The sequence below is a fragment of the Eumetopias jubatus genome, unplaced genomic scaffold (assembly GCF_037043125.1).
Source record: "Eumetopias jubatus isolate StellerSeaLion01/CBP00866 unplaced genomic scaffold, mEumJub1_p1.0 scaffold_11, whole genome shotgun sequence".
Taxonomy (NCBI): Eukaryota; Metazoa; Chordata; class Mammalia; order Carnivora; family Otariidae; genus Eumetopias; species Eumetopias jubatus.
Genome location: NW_028274817.1, coordinates 51,965,187 through 51,980,377, shown reverse-complemented (window position 1 = coordinate 51,980,377; position 15,191 = coordinate 51,965,187). Strand labels below are relative to the sequence as shown.

General features: G+C 35.4%; 1 pseudogene; it reads right to left on the bottom strand.

The window, feature by feature from the left end:
* Nucleotides 1-13,191: 13,191 nt before the first annotated feature.
* On the bottom strand, nt 13,192-13,602 carry LOC114207467 (huntingtin-interacting protein K pseudogene; annotated as a pseudogene).
* Between the last annotated feature and the right edge of the window lie 1,589 nt (nt 13,603-15,191).

Here is a 15,191-nt window from a genome sequence, read left to right as displayed (position 1 = left end):
ATATATATATACACACAAACACTATTGGTTTTGTTTCTCTGGAGAACCCTGACTAATATAAATGCAATATGTTTTAAAGAATTACTTTTTTTCTAAAGAATTTATTTTCTTGTATCTTCATCTAAAGGTATAAGTTGCCACAGGAGATTTATCCCTTTTCATCATCATGCTTACCCACACACTATCCAGTTAAAACTTCCTGTGAGTCTCCTGAGAATTATTTCTATAATACATCCTCTTTTCCATTATTATTACCAATTCTATAATTTACTCCATTATTGCTTCTCATCCAAACTGTGACAATAGCCTTATACTCATTCTTCCCTAATTCTACTATTGTCCAACACAAAAATTCATTGTGTGTAATAGTGCCAGAGTGAAATTTCTAAAAGAAATCTGGACATGTTATTACTTAAAAATGTTTATGGCTCAGTATTTTTCTTATCTCCTTAGTATGTCTTAGAACACTGTTATTCTATGTGTAGTCCATGGGCCAGTGGCAATGTCATGACCTGGGAGCTTGTTAGAAACCTAAATGCACGGGGCGCCTGGGTGGCTCAGTTGGTTAAGCGACTGCCTTCGGCTCAGGTCATGATCCTGGAGTCCCGGGATCGAGTCCCACATCAGGCTTCCTGCTCAATAGGGAGTCTGCTTCTCCCTCTGACCCTCTTCCCTCTCGTGCTTTCTATCTCTCATTCTCTCTCTCAAATAAATAAATAAAATCTTTAAAAAAAAAACCTAAATGCGCAATATTAAATCCCACCCTAGACCAACAGAATCAGAATCTGCATTTTTACAAGGTCTCCAAATAATTCTTATATACATTAAAACTTAAGTACCACTTTAGAATATAGTTTCCCAAACATGGTTAATCACTATAATAACTTGGAAACCAGCTTTAAAAAGATTCCTTTTATCCCAGATCTTTTGAATACAAATTTCCAGGACTAGGATCATGTAATCTGTATTTTTACAAAGCACAAGGAGATTTTTTTTAATAATTAGCAAGTTTTGGGGTCCACTTATTACTAGAACTCTTCAATGGTTGTAATCAGATTTCCAACACTTCAGTTGCATCTTTTCATGCTTCCTTTGTTACCTCATTTTTTTCAGGTTTCTGTGATTTCTTTGTTTTTGCATAATATTATTTGGCTAGGTAGATCTGTCCCCCTTTTCTCACCAGGCAAAATCTCTATTTATTACTTAAGGTCCAACTCAAATATTTTTAATGCGAAGCTTTTCCTAATTCTTCCAGAGAGAATAACATTATTTCTTCTGTGTTTCTGGAAAACTTTATACAATATTCCATTATAACATCTATTGCACTGTTATTGTTATTTATTTATATATCTTCTCCTCCACTGCACACTGTGAACTCCAATTTTTAGTCATTGGAACTTTATCAACTTCATATATCCTCTTGCTCAGGACCCTGGACACAAGAGATTCTTAGTACAAAATTGATGAGTGCTTGTTGAATAGATGAATTAATAGTCTATCATATTATATAAAGTAAGCAAAAAAATGCATTAGTCTTTTTTTTTTTGAGAGAGAGAGCTTGAGCAGGGAAGGGGAGGGGCAGAGGGAGAGGGAGAAAGAGAATCATAAGCAGGCTCCAGGCCCAGCACAGAGCCCAGTGTGGGGCTCAATTTCACAACCCCAAGATCATGACCTGAGCCAAAACTCAAGAGTCAGACACTTAACAGACTGAGACAACCCCAAAAAATTCATTAGTCTTAATACATAAGTTTATAGTACTTAAAAAATAGCTATTTAATAGCATTAAAAACATGTAATATCATGTGCAAATTTCATTTTTGAGCAATAAAATGTTAGAATTTCTGGACCAATTTCTTCCATTACACTTTTCTCACACTTAAATGATCTGGTGTTTCCAAAAAAGCATATGCATTCATCTTTCTTACCCCTCAACTTTGATTCATAGAGTATCCTTTGTGTTTACCAGGGAAGGCATTTAGCCAGAGGGACCCTCTCATCCCACTGTGTGATATTTTTGTATTCAGCATTGAAAACCATGGAGCGAAATTTTATTTCACCCCAAACTTCTGAACTCATTTCTGTTTCATATTGCTATTACAGGAAATTTTAAGCATTGTCTTGAATTGTCACGGTAACCAGGCATTCCCTTCAATAGGATAAAATATTTGGAGTTAGAGTTATAAATGTATATTGAGAGGGGTTGTCCTCAGAGATACCCTATCATTTATAAGATTTCAAATAACCCTATAAAACATTTACTTCAGCCTTTACCATTCTATATCCCCAAACTCTTTGAGTGGCCAATTAATACTGCCTCTATGTATTCCATTGAAAATATATATATAATGTGAGAGGGAAATTAAATTTAAGTAGCAGTTTTAAGGTTCAACTTAGTTCACTGGAGCATCAGAGTCCTTTTCATTATCTGACTCCCTCTTACTCTTTCCGGGCAACTACAATGATGTTGTCTCATATGCATATTAATGATGAACTGTTCTTGTGCTTTTCAAAGGAAGCTCAGGTCGTAGTCTTCTTCCTTCACATTCCTCCCCACCCCACCCCACCCCCGCCACCCACACACCACCACCACCACCACCATCACCACCACCACAACAACAGTTTGCCTGTTAATTTTCCTTGGAGTTTTGCTGGAAGACACATGTTTCATATTAGCACTACAAATTCTGGAATTTTCCAATATATTTTGCTTTAAAGAAAATGAAAAAGAAAGGACAAGTTTGCTATACTAGACATCAACAACCAGAACCTGTACCATAAACTGTGTCAAAACACTTTCAAATTATAATTAGTCAATAAGGAAATCAAGGCAATACTTTTAAGGTGCTTTTGATTAAAAAAAATAGATCATCAAAGAAAAAGAAACCCCACAAGTTCCTCTCTCACCCAAAAGAGAATAAAATTTCTGCTTATTACAAATATGAATCACTCATTTGGCAGTTAGAGAAATATGAAGTTCTCAGAGATAGTGAAGTGCCAAGTTTGGGAGATGCTATGCCATGAAAGCATTACATTCTCTTTAAAAATTCAACAAATAATGATATTTCCTTATAATTTTTTAGTCAGAAGAAGTCCCTGATAAAAATTAGAATTTATTAATTATTAATCAGGGGCTTTGGCATGGATGCAACATCATACATGTAGATGATATTTTAGGGAGAAAATAGATGCAATTTCAAGTACTAATAGAAAAATAGAGTACAGAGAAATGTTTAATTTTTTTAAAGATTTTATTTATTTATTTGACAGAAAGAGTGAGAGAGTACAAGCAGGGGGAGCAATAGAGGGAGAGGGAGAAGCAGGCTTCCTGCTGAGCAGGGAACCCAAGGCAGGGCTCGATCCCAGGACCCTGAGATTATGACCTGAGACAAAGGCAGATGCTCAACCATCTGAGCCACCCCAGGTGCTCCAAATGCTTAATTTTTTTAAGGAAAGAAAAAAATAGAGTTCTTTTATTATGCTTAATTTTGTGTTCAGAGATCAAGATGTGGTCACCTGAAGCACTTTTATTTATAAAAAATTTTATTTCTTTACAAAGCTTTAGTTCTTTAAAAGCTTTTTCTGAGTTTTAGGAGATTTAAATAAGTATAAGGTATAATTGCTACTTTCAAGAAGCTTACCATCTGTGTGATGAGATAAGGTACAAACAAGCAAGACATATGGGTCCCAAATCTGTGGTATAGAAAGTAATGCTCAATTAATCCAGAAGAGGTAAATATTACTATTTGTTGATATTGTTGAAAGACTTTGTAGCAATAGTGTTTGTTCTGAGTATTGAAAAATGGTGTGATTTTAGATAGGTGAAGAGGGAAAGAAGAAAATAAGTAAGAAGAGTGTGCTTATACCCTGTTGATTGTAAATCACTGACAGTAGCATAGGGATCCTATTTGGGAGACTGGAATACAGGATTGGAAAAGTATGCATGGGCTACAAAACGGAAGTCTTTGAATACCATCTCAAAGAGTTTGGATATTATATTCATGAAAGAGCTTTGAGTAAGGGATTGTTATAGATGGGGAGAAAAGGCTTTTAATGAATATGAAACAGACCATAATGTGAAGAATGGTTTTGAATGGGGAGATGAGAGTTCTGAGCTAGAATTGTAGACAGAATGTAAGAAAATCAATGAAGCAAGTTTAGCGATAGTTATAATAGGGGGCAAAGGAAACATAAATGCCATAAATGATTTCAAACTTTTAAGGCTGAATTACTAAAAGAGTGATGGTTTCATTGATTAGAAATAGAATTTTTGTACCCTAATATGAATTATTTCCATGTCAATTTTACCGATCAGAAAGAATATACGTGGTGAATGTCACTGCAACAGGAACATTTCTATTTTTTTAATTTTATTTTATTATGTTACGTTAGTCACCATACAATACATCATTAGTTTTTGATGTAGTGATCCACGATTCATTATTTTCATATAACACCCAGTGCTCCAAGCAGTACATGCCCTCCTTAATACCCATTACTGGTCAAACCCATCCCCCCACTCCCCTCTCCTCTAAAACCTTCAGTTTGCTTCTCAGAGTCCATAGTCTCTCATGGTTCATCTCTCTGTCTGATTACCCCCTTCATTTTTCCCTTCCTTCTCCTAATGTCCTCCATGCTATCCCTTATGTTCCACAGATAAGTGAAACCATATGATAATTGACTTTCTCTGCTTGACTTATTGCATTTAGCATAATCTCCTTCAGTGCAGTCCATGTTGATGTAAAAGTTGGGTATTCATCCTTTCTGATGGCTGAGTAATATTCCATTGTATATATGGATCACATCTTCTTCATCCATTCATCTGTTGAAAGGCATCTCAGCTCTTTCTACAGTTCGGCTATTGCGGACATTGTTGCTATGAACATTGGGGTGCATGTGGCCCTTCTTTTCACTACATCTATGTCTTTGGGGTAAATACCCAGGAGTGCAATTGCTGGGTCATAGGGTACTCTATTTTTAATTTTTTGAGGCACCTCCACACTGTTTTCCAAAGTACCTGTACCAACTTGCATTCCCACCAACAGCGTAAGAGGGTTCCCCTTTCTCCACAGCCTCTCCAACATTTGTTGGTTCTTGCCTTGTCAATTTTTGCCATTCTAACTGGTGTAAGGTGTTATCTCAATGTGGTTTTGGTTTTTCTTTGTTTTTTTTTTTAAGGTTTTATTTATTTATTTGACAGAGAGAGAGGCACAGCGAGAGAGAGAACACAGCAGGGGGAGTGGGAGAGGGAGAAGCAGGCTCTCCGCAGAGCAGGGAGCCTGATGCAGGGCTTGATCCCAGGACCCTGGGATCATGACCTGAGCTGAAGGCAGACGCTTAACGACTGAGCCACCCAGGCGCCCCTCAATGTGGTTTTGATTTGAATTTCCCTGATGGCTAATGATGATGAACATTTTTTCATATGTCTGTTAGCCACTTGTATGTGTTCTCCAGAGAAGTGTCTTTTCATGTCTTCTGCCCATTTTTTGACTTGATTATTTGTTTTTTGAGTATTGAGTTTGAGAAGTTCTTTATAGATCTTGGATACCAGCCCTTTATCTGTAGTGTCATTTGCAAATATCTTCTCCCATTCTGTGGGTTGCTTCTTTGTTTTGTTGACTGTTTCCTTTGCTGTGCAGAAGCTTTTTATCTTCATGAAGTCCCAAAAGTTCATTTTTGCTTTTGTTTCACTAGCCTTTGGAGAGGTTGAAAGAAGTTGCTGTGGTTGATGTCAAAGAGGTTGCTGCTTATGTTCTTCTCTAGGACTTTGATGGATTCCTGTCTCACATTGAGGAATATTTCTAAATATTGAAGAGCTGTAAAAATGTACATAAATCCAAAGGCTACTAATCAAACATCCATACTAGTTGTCTGATATCATGAAAATTACAGTTTGAAAAGGTATAATTGATATTTTCCCATGTGTCATCCGGTGCCCCTCTTCTCTACTGGCCACTCAATCCAGGCCAATTTTACAAACCAAAGCCAGACCTGTTAGTGCTCCATGATTTTATTGTAGAAATTCTGATCTCTCCTCCTCTCTCTTTCTTGCCCTCTGACCCATCTATCAAAACGTAAATGTTTTGTGCTTCATTTAGCAGCCTTTCCTCAGATTTCTATCAGTGAGAAATTATATTATATTGTAAAGAATTTCCAAAACTATATTCAGAAGTACAAACTATAGTGTCTTTTACTATTTATTTTAATTAGGGTTCGTGGTCAAATAGGGTTTGGAAATACTACATATTCTAATTTCTTTAAGTATTACAATGCACATTAGATTACTAGAGAGTCTGAGAAGACCCCAAGGGAAAAATTGTTTAATTTTATTTAAATTACTGTTTCCCAAACTTTTTTGCCATTTTTCATAGAATAACAATTGACAGTTTATGAAACTAGTGTTCCAAAAACAAAAATCAAAAGAAAACAAAGACAAAATCACTTTGGGAAATAGAGGCTTATTATGTTGCCTGCCAACACAGACTTTTGCATTTTAGCAAAAGACAATACCTAAACAAATGGAATAAATCCTAAAAATATAATTTAAGATATTATCTGAGATCATAAGGATAAAATTATTTCAGTAGAAAATAATTCCATGTAAATAATTAGTCAACTACTTCACTTATACATAAGGTTAGATATAACATGGTACAACCACTTTGGAAAACAGACTGACAATTACTCAAAATGTTAAGCATAGTGTTACCATACAACTCACTAATCCCACTCTTTGGGTATCTAAATGAGAGATTTGAACACTTAAGTTAATAACAAACTTATACATGAATAACCGCAGCAAGATCATTTATAATGTACAAGAAGTGGAAACAACCCATATGTCTAGCCACTTATGAATTGATAAATAATATATAGTATACCCATGTATACCATATGAATTCGCATACACTATAAAAAATATATTGGACAATCACTCAACAATACAAAGGAATGAAGTACTAATACATGCTACAGCATGGATGCACTTCAAAACTGTTACAACATTTATATTAAACATATACAAAGCTAAGCATTTCATATAAAATTATCATTATAAAGGCATTCAACAGTGTCTGTTGGCCATTTGTTTGTCTTCTTTGGAGAAATGTCTGTTCATATCTTCTGGCCATTTCTTGACTGCTGTTTTTGTTTTTTCGGTGTTGAGTTTGATTAAGTTCTTTATAGGTTTTGGATACTAGCCCTTGACATTTGCAAATATCGTCTCCAGTTCAGTAGGTTGTCTTTTAGTTTTGTTGATTGTTTCTTTCACTGTGCAGAAGCTTTTTATTTTGATGTAGTCCCAATAGTCTATTTTTGCTTTTGTTTCCCTTGCCTCAAGAGACATACCTGGAAATAAGTTGCTATGGTTGATGTCAAAGAGGTTACTGCTTGTGTTCTCCTCCAGGATTTTTATGGTTTCAGGTCTCACATTTAGGTCTTTGATCCATTTTTAATTTATTTTTGTGTATGGTGTAAGAAAGTGGTCCAATTTCATTCTTTCGCATGTTGCTGTCCAGTTTTCCCAACACCATTTGTTGGAGACTGTCTTTTTTTCCATTGGATATTCTTTTCTGATTTGTTGAAGATTAATTTACCATGTAATTGTGGATTCATTTATGGGTTTTCTATTCTGTTGCATTGATCTATGTGCCCATTTTTGTGCCAGTACCATACTGTCTTGATTACTACATCTTTGTAATCTGACTTGAAGTCTGGAATTGTGATGCCTCCAGCTTTGCTTTTCTTTTTCAAGATTGCTTTGGCTATCCAGAGTGTTTTGTGGTTCCATAGAAATTTTAGGATTGTTTGTTCTAACTCTGAGAAAAATGCTCTTAGTATTTTGATAGGAATTTCATTAAATGTGTGGATTGCTTTCAGTAATATAAAACTCAACAGCCCTAAAACCAAATAATCCATTTTAAAAATGGGAAGAAGATATGGATAGATATTTTTCCAAAGAAAACACACAGCCAGCCATCAGACACATGAAAAGATGCTCAACATCACTCATCATCAAGGAACTACAAACCAAAACTGTAATGAGATATCACCTCACACCAGTCAGAATGGCTAAAACTAACAATACAAGAAATAATAGGTATTAACAAAGTTGTGGAAAAAGGGGACCCCTTTTATATTGTTAGTGGGAATGCAAACTGGTACAACCACTCTAGAGAACAGTATGGAGGTTACTTAAAAAGTTAAAATTGGAACTACCATACAATCAGGCAATGGCACTACTCGGTATTTAACCAAAGAATACAAAAATACTAATTTGAGTGGTTACATGCACCCCAATATTTATAGCATCATTATCAACAATAGCCAAATTATAGAAAGAGGTCAAATGTCTACCTACTGATGAATGGGAAAAGGAGACATGGTATATATACAATGAAATATTACTCACCATAGAAAAAAGAATGACATCTTTCCATTTGCAACAACGTGGATGGAGCTAGAGAGTATTATGCTGAGCAAAATAAGTCAAAGAAAGATAGATACCATATGATTTCACCCATATGTGGAATTTCAGACACAAAACAAATGATCATTGCGGGGAAAAAAAAGAGAGGAAAACCAGGAAACAGACTCTTAGAGAACAAACTGACAGTTACCAGAGAGGAGGTGGGTGGTGTGATGGGTTAAATAGGTGATGGGGATTAAGGACTGCACTTGTGATGAACACCAGGTGCTGTGTCTAAATGTTGAATCAATAAATTGTACACCTGAAACTGATACTACACTATATGTTAACTAACTGGAATTTAAATAACCCCCCCAAAAAAACCTACTCAATGTTGGCATTGATGTGGAGCATTTAGAGCCGCCATTCACTCTTAACAGAATTATAAAATTGTATAATTACTTTGAAAAACAATTTGACATTTTTTCATAAAGTTAAACATGTCTATGACCCTCTCCAAAGGATTCACTCAACAGAAACAAAAACTTACATACACCTACAAAAACAGTAAATGCAAAATGTTTATAGCAACATTATTTATGATAGTCCTAAACTAGTAGAACTCAAACTGAATGGAAAACAAATTGTGGTATATTCATACAATGGAATACTTCAAGTAACAAAAAAGAAACTTATTAGTGGTGCACACAATAACAGATAAAACTAAAAAATACTATAGGGATAGATAGTAGCCAGACACAAAACTGTACCTCTTCATGATCCCATTTATATAAAATTCCAAAAGTAAAACTAATCTATAGTGATAGAGACAAGAACAATGATAGTCTCTGATAGTGATGGGAGTTGGTAAATTAATTGTCAATAAAGATACCCAAAGGGACTTTCTGGGAGATGAATATGTTTTATATATTGATTTTTTTAGTGGGTACACAAGTGTATATATTTGTTAAAACTCATTAAACTGTATATTTAAAATCTATGTTCTTTATTTTACTAAATTATATCTTAAAAAACCTCACACATTCATAACACATACAAACACATGGAAATTTTCATTGCAGAAGAGTCCTCACTCGGGTTTACTCCTAACATGGAACCTAGAACAAGAGTATGAATGGAGACCCACATATCATATATTTAAATATTTACTAGTTATTAATCAAGCTTAAAAATATATTCTGTCCTTCTACATTGACCAGTATACTTTCCTAAATACAAAAAAAATGTGTAAAACTCTGACTTCCATATGGCTTAATTTTGACAAAAATTAAGACAAAAGATAGCTGAATTTAATCATTATTGCATATGTCTGTGTGATCTTTTCATGGACCAGGAATGTTAGATAAGTAGTAAGATAAAGTATAAAAATTATAAATTGAGGGATGCCTGGGTGGCTCACTTGGTTAAGTGTCTGCCTTTAGCTCAGGTCATGATCTCAGTGTTCTGGGATCAAGTCCCTCGTGGGGCTCCTTGCTCAGAAGGAAGCCTGCTTCTCCCTCTGCCTGCAGCTCCCCCTGCTTGTGCTCTCTCATGCTCTCTCTCTCTCTCTCTGACAAATAAATAAAATCCTTAAAACAATTATAAATTAGTATATAATATTTATTCCTTAAGGTAATTTTTCTTCCCTTCATTTCAGCAAAATCAATAATTAAAAATTCATAATCAAGGGGTGTCTGGCTGGCTCAATTAGTAGAGCATTCAACTCTTGATCTCAGAGTTGTAAGTTCAAGCCCCACATTTGGTGTAAAGATTATTTAAAAATAAAATGTTTTTAAAAAAAGGAATTCATAATCAAGATTTTTATGTAAGTTGAGTCCTATGACAGTAAAGAATCAAAGGTAATGAATAAAATATAACCACATTAAAAGTATATAGAATTTCCAATGACATTTTTCAAAGTGCTGGAACAAACAATCCTAAAATTTGTATGGAATCAGAAAAGACCCCGAATCGCCAAGGAAATGCTGAAAAAGAGAAACAAAACTGGGGGCATCATGTTGCCTGATTTCAAGCTATATTACAAAACCATGATCACCAAGACAACATGGTACTAGCATAAAAATAGACACAGAGATCAATGGAACAGAATAGAGATCCCAGATATAGACCCTCAACTCTACGGTCAAATAATCTTTGACAAAGTGGGAAAAAATATGCAATGGAAAAAAAGACAGTCTCTTCAATAAATGGTGGTGGGAAAATTGGACAGCTGTACACAGAAGAACGAAACATGACCATTCTCTTACATCAGACACAAAGATAAACTCAAAATGGATGAAAGACCTCAAAGTAAGATAGGAATCCATCAAAATTCTAGAGCAGATCATAGGCAGTAACCTCTTTGACATCAGCCACAGCAACTTCTTTCAAGACAAGTCTCCAAAGGCAAGGGAAACAAAAGCAAAAATGAACTTTTGGGACTTCATCAAGATAAAACCTTCTGCTCAGCAAAGGTAACAGTTAACAAAACTAAGAGGCAACCCACGGAATGGGAGAAGATTTTTGCAAATGACACTACAGACAAAGGGCTGATAGCCAAGATCTGTAAAGAACTTCTTAAACTCAACACCCAAAAAACGAAAAAATCAAGTCAAGAAATGGGCAGAAGACATGAACAGACACTTCTCCAAAGAAGACATACAAATGGCTAACAGACACATGAAAAAAAATGTTCATCATCATTAGCCATCAGGGAAATTCAAATCAAAACCACATTGAGATAACACCTTACACCAGTTAGAATGGCAAAAATTGACAAGGCAAGAAACAACAAATGTTGGAGAGGCTGTGGAGAAAGGGGAACCCTCTTACACTGTTGGTGGGAATGCAAATTAGTACAGCGACTTTGGAAAACAGTGTGGAGGTGCCTCAAAAAATTAAAAATAGAGCTACCCAAGAACCAGCAATTGCACTACTGGGTATTTACCCCAACGGCACAGATGTAGTGGAAAGAAGGGCCATATGCACCGCAGTGTTCATAGAAACAATGTCCACAATAGCCATACTGTGGAAAGAGCCGAGATGCCCTTCAACAGATGAATGAATAAAGAAGATGTGGTCCATATATACAATGGAATATTATTCAGCCATCAGAAAGAATGAATACTCAACTTTTACATCAACATGGATGGGACTGGAGGAGATTATGCTAAGTGAAGTAAGTCAAGCAGAGAAAGCCAATTCACTTATTTGTGGAACATAAGGAATAGCATGGAGGACATTAGGAGAAGGAAGGGAAAAATGAAGAGGGGGGGACAACAGGGGGGGAGACGTACCATAGAGTCTATGGACTCTGAGAAACAAACTGAGGGTTCTAGAGGGGAGGGGTGTAGGGGGATGGGTGAACCCAGTGATGGTATTAAGGAGGGCATGTATTGCATGGAGCACTGGGTGTTATATGCAAACAATGAATCATAGAACACTACATCAAAAACTAATGGTGTACTCTATGGTGACTAACATAACATAATAAAATAAAATAAAATTTTTTAAAAAGTATATAGAATTTGATTTTCACAAGCAAAAATGAAAAGTAAGACAACGAATAAAATTATTTTTAATATTTGTTCAGTTATTCTGATTTATCTATTAAATTGCTTATTTTAATTAGTATATTATTAATTCAAAATTAAATAAGCTATAATTTTTATTTCTTTTGGAAAATTTAATTAAATATATCAAATAGTTTACATAAATAAAGCTATTTAATAATTCTACCATTCACTGTCTACTACTTGCCAAAATAAAGAATTGATATCAATGCTTTTTGCATGCTATGTCTGGACCTGCCTGTATACACTTTGAAGAATATGCATTGTTTAATATTGCAAAATGTTCTTCAGCTGTAATGTGCAACTCTTGTGAATTTCATGCTAATTCATTAATTCCTTTAGCATCATGAAAAGAACCAAGAAAGCATACTGTAGGCACTACTGGGAAATAATTTCTCACTGGGTAAGAAACTAGTCATTTATAGCACCTGAGAGAAAGGACTAAGTCTTTGCTGTTACCTAACTAGTTTTGCAGCTCAGATCTCTGATAAAGGTAGAAGCATAGTCAAATAACCTTCCCAGATGTCATCCTCATTTTTTTTTCAAGGAATAGGGCAAGAAAATTGGCAAATTATTTCCTTGGAACTCAAAGGTGTTAGTCATGGAAGGAGATGCTCAGCACTCCGTACTGAAACACAAGTGCCAGAAACACCCCCGTATTCTTCAATATATCTATCCTCTGGGTTTCTAATTACACTTTCCCTCTATAATGCTGAACTCTGGTCTGGGTACCCTTTTTCTTGCTCTAAGGATGATAGTACAACACTTGCTATCATCCTTGCTTTAAGTTTTTTCCTTCCCCATGATACCACACATCACTATGTGCTTCTCTTAAATCATATTACACTTCTGATTAAATGCCTTCCATGGATTTATAACAGCTATAAGATTAAACTGAAGTTTCTCAGCCTTGCATTCAAAAATCTCTAAAATCTAGTTTGACCTTTCTTTTCCAGACTTCTCTTTCGTTTCATAGTGCATATGTCTCTATTCCTGAAAAAAATTAAATTAAAAACATTAAAAATAAAGGAGAATAAAAGATTTTACTTTGGGTCCTCTTTGCACAGTCCTGTCTTTGTACTTTTGGAAATTACAAGGTCACATTATTACCCTCCATCTAGCTGACCCATATGAATTGACCTAGATTTTGCCCAAATACCACTTTTTTTTAACTGCAAAAAAAAAAAGGCTACAACTTTATTGAAATAAAATAATCTATGAGTGGGTCTGAGAAAGCACAAATAAGTTGGTTAGGGCAATAAGAGCCTCTAACATGTTGCCCATGTGTTCCCTCAAGCTCTGTTTTGCTGCTGCTCTTGAGATCTCCATCTCTGTCCTTATCAGCTCCAGATCTTCCTTCTTAAAGCTGACTTTGGCCAGTTCCTTCTCCCGCTCCTGTTTGTCTTTCTGCTCCAGGGACCGACTGTCTCCAATCATGGACATGGCCGTCTCCAGATTGGAACTCTGGATCTCCTTCTCCTCCGTGTAGTTGGTGACTCTCTCCAGGTCTGCCGCACTGCTGTCATGCTTCCGTGGCTTCTCGGGAGGCCGCTCTGGGCCGCTGTTCTCAGTCTCCAACTCCAGCTCCACATCCCCCTCGGTAGCCATATAGATCCCACCGTGCCGCTGCACAGGCCCCCGCAAATCCCACTTTTATAGTGAGATCTTCCTTAGAAAATAATCTTAGCAAGATTCTTTCTCTTCTGTGAGTCTTAAACAATTACTGCCTATATATATTAATTCATTGTTTACTAAGTTATATTCTATTTTCCCTCAGATTATACATTGCCTGAGGACCAGAGGTGTGTTTTATACTGCTTTGTGCCATGAACAGAACCTATCACATAATGGGTGATTAATTAGTATTTGCTGATAACATATTTAAGTGGTAGTGTAGATTATTGGACAGTAACCATTTGAAGTATAAAGTCCTCCTGCATCCCAAGGGATTACATTACATTTAAGAAACATTTTTATCTCAGAATAACCTTTTTGTCTCACCACAAGTAACTAATATTCACCAGGCTCCCAGGAGTTAAGATGCCTATGAAATGCTTGTCTTCAACTTCTGTATGAAATAAGAGAAATAAGCCAAGCAAATATTGTGTTATCATTAATATGTCCAGTGAAAGAAGCCATGCAGACCTGAATGAGCTGTTGTCATAGCCTTAAATGTTTTCTTTGTGAGTTCATTTTACTTTAATTGCATTTCTGTGTGGCATCTAAGTTTACAGTGGGAGATAAAACTATGGAAGAAAATAGTATAGTGTTATGACTATTTTTATAGCCATCTTTTATTGGTTATTCACAATAAAAAGCATAGCATATTCAGGGTGCATTAATAAAAAATGGAGGCTATAAAAAGCTATTAAAATAGAATGTGCATTATGTTCACTGAGAACACTATGGGATTGAGGTGCCATTTCCCCACCCCCATAAGATGTAAAAGCAAAGTGTTCAGAACCAAGAGGCTCAAAACTAAACTTCAGGTCATACTCCCTTTTGTTAATATAACACGATGACCTCACCTTAGAAAGAAATCTCATCTACCTTGTGCTTTTAAAATGTTAATTTGATAAAGGTTTAGTTTATTTAGTAAGACTTAATTTATGCTAAGTGTATGTAACCAGAGAAACTCAAGGATTTATCAAAGGTATCTAGTTCCTTTCCCAAATATATAATCTATGGAATTTCTCTCTACCTCCAATGAACAAGAAAAATATAATAATCAAAATTGTGAAGCTCCTGATAGAAATCCAAGAAATTTCCTCATCAAGAAACTGCACCCATGTGGGGATATCATTAGATACATTTTCTATCAACTTCCTTTGAATGGACTCCCCACTGATGTATTTTTTTAAATTGCATTATGTATTTCTGAAAGTAAATACCCAAACATTTTTATAGCCTTTGTCCTTACAATCTATTTCCTAATGAGCAAAAGACAAGTCTGTTTATCTCTCCGAAATAGAAATTATTCAACCAACTAAGTGACTTGTTCACAGAAACTGACACTGACACAAGTAACAGTCAATTCTTTTTCTTGTAACCAAGTACACAACATTGCCTTCCTGAAGATATTCCAAAGGGCTTCATGTCTGGAATCTGGCCTTCATGGCCAAAGATGATCCCATTTTAAAACCAAGAGTGAAATCAAACCAACATAGTTTGTCTTGATATGTTTGTGAATCTTTACATCCCTTACCTGGTTTATT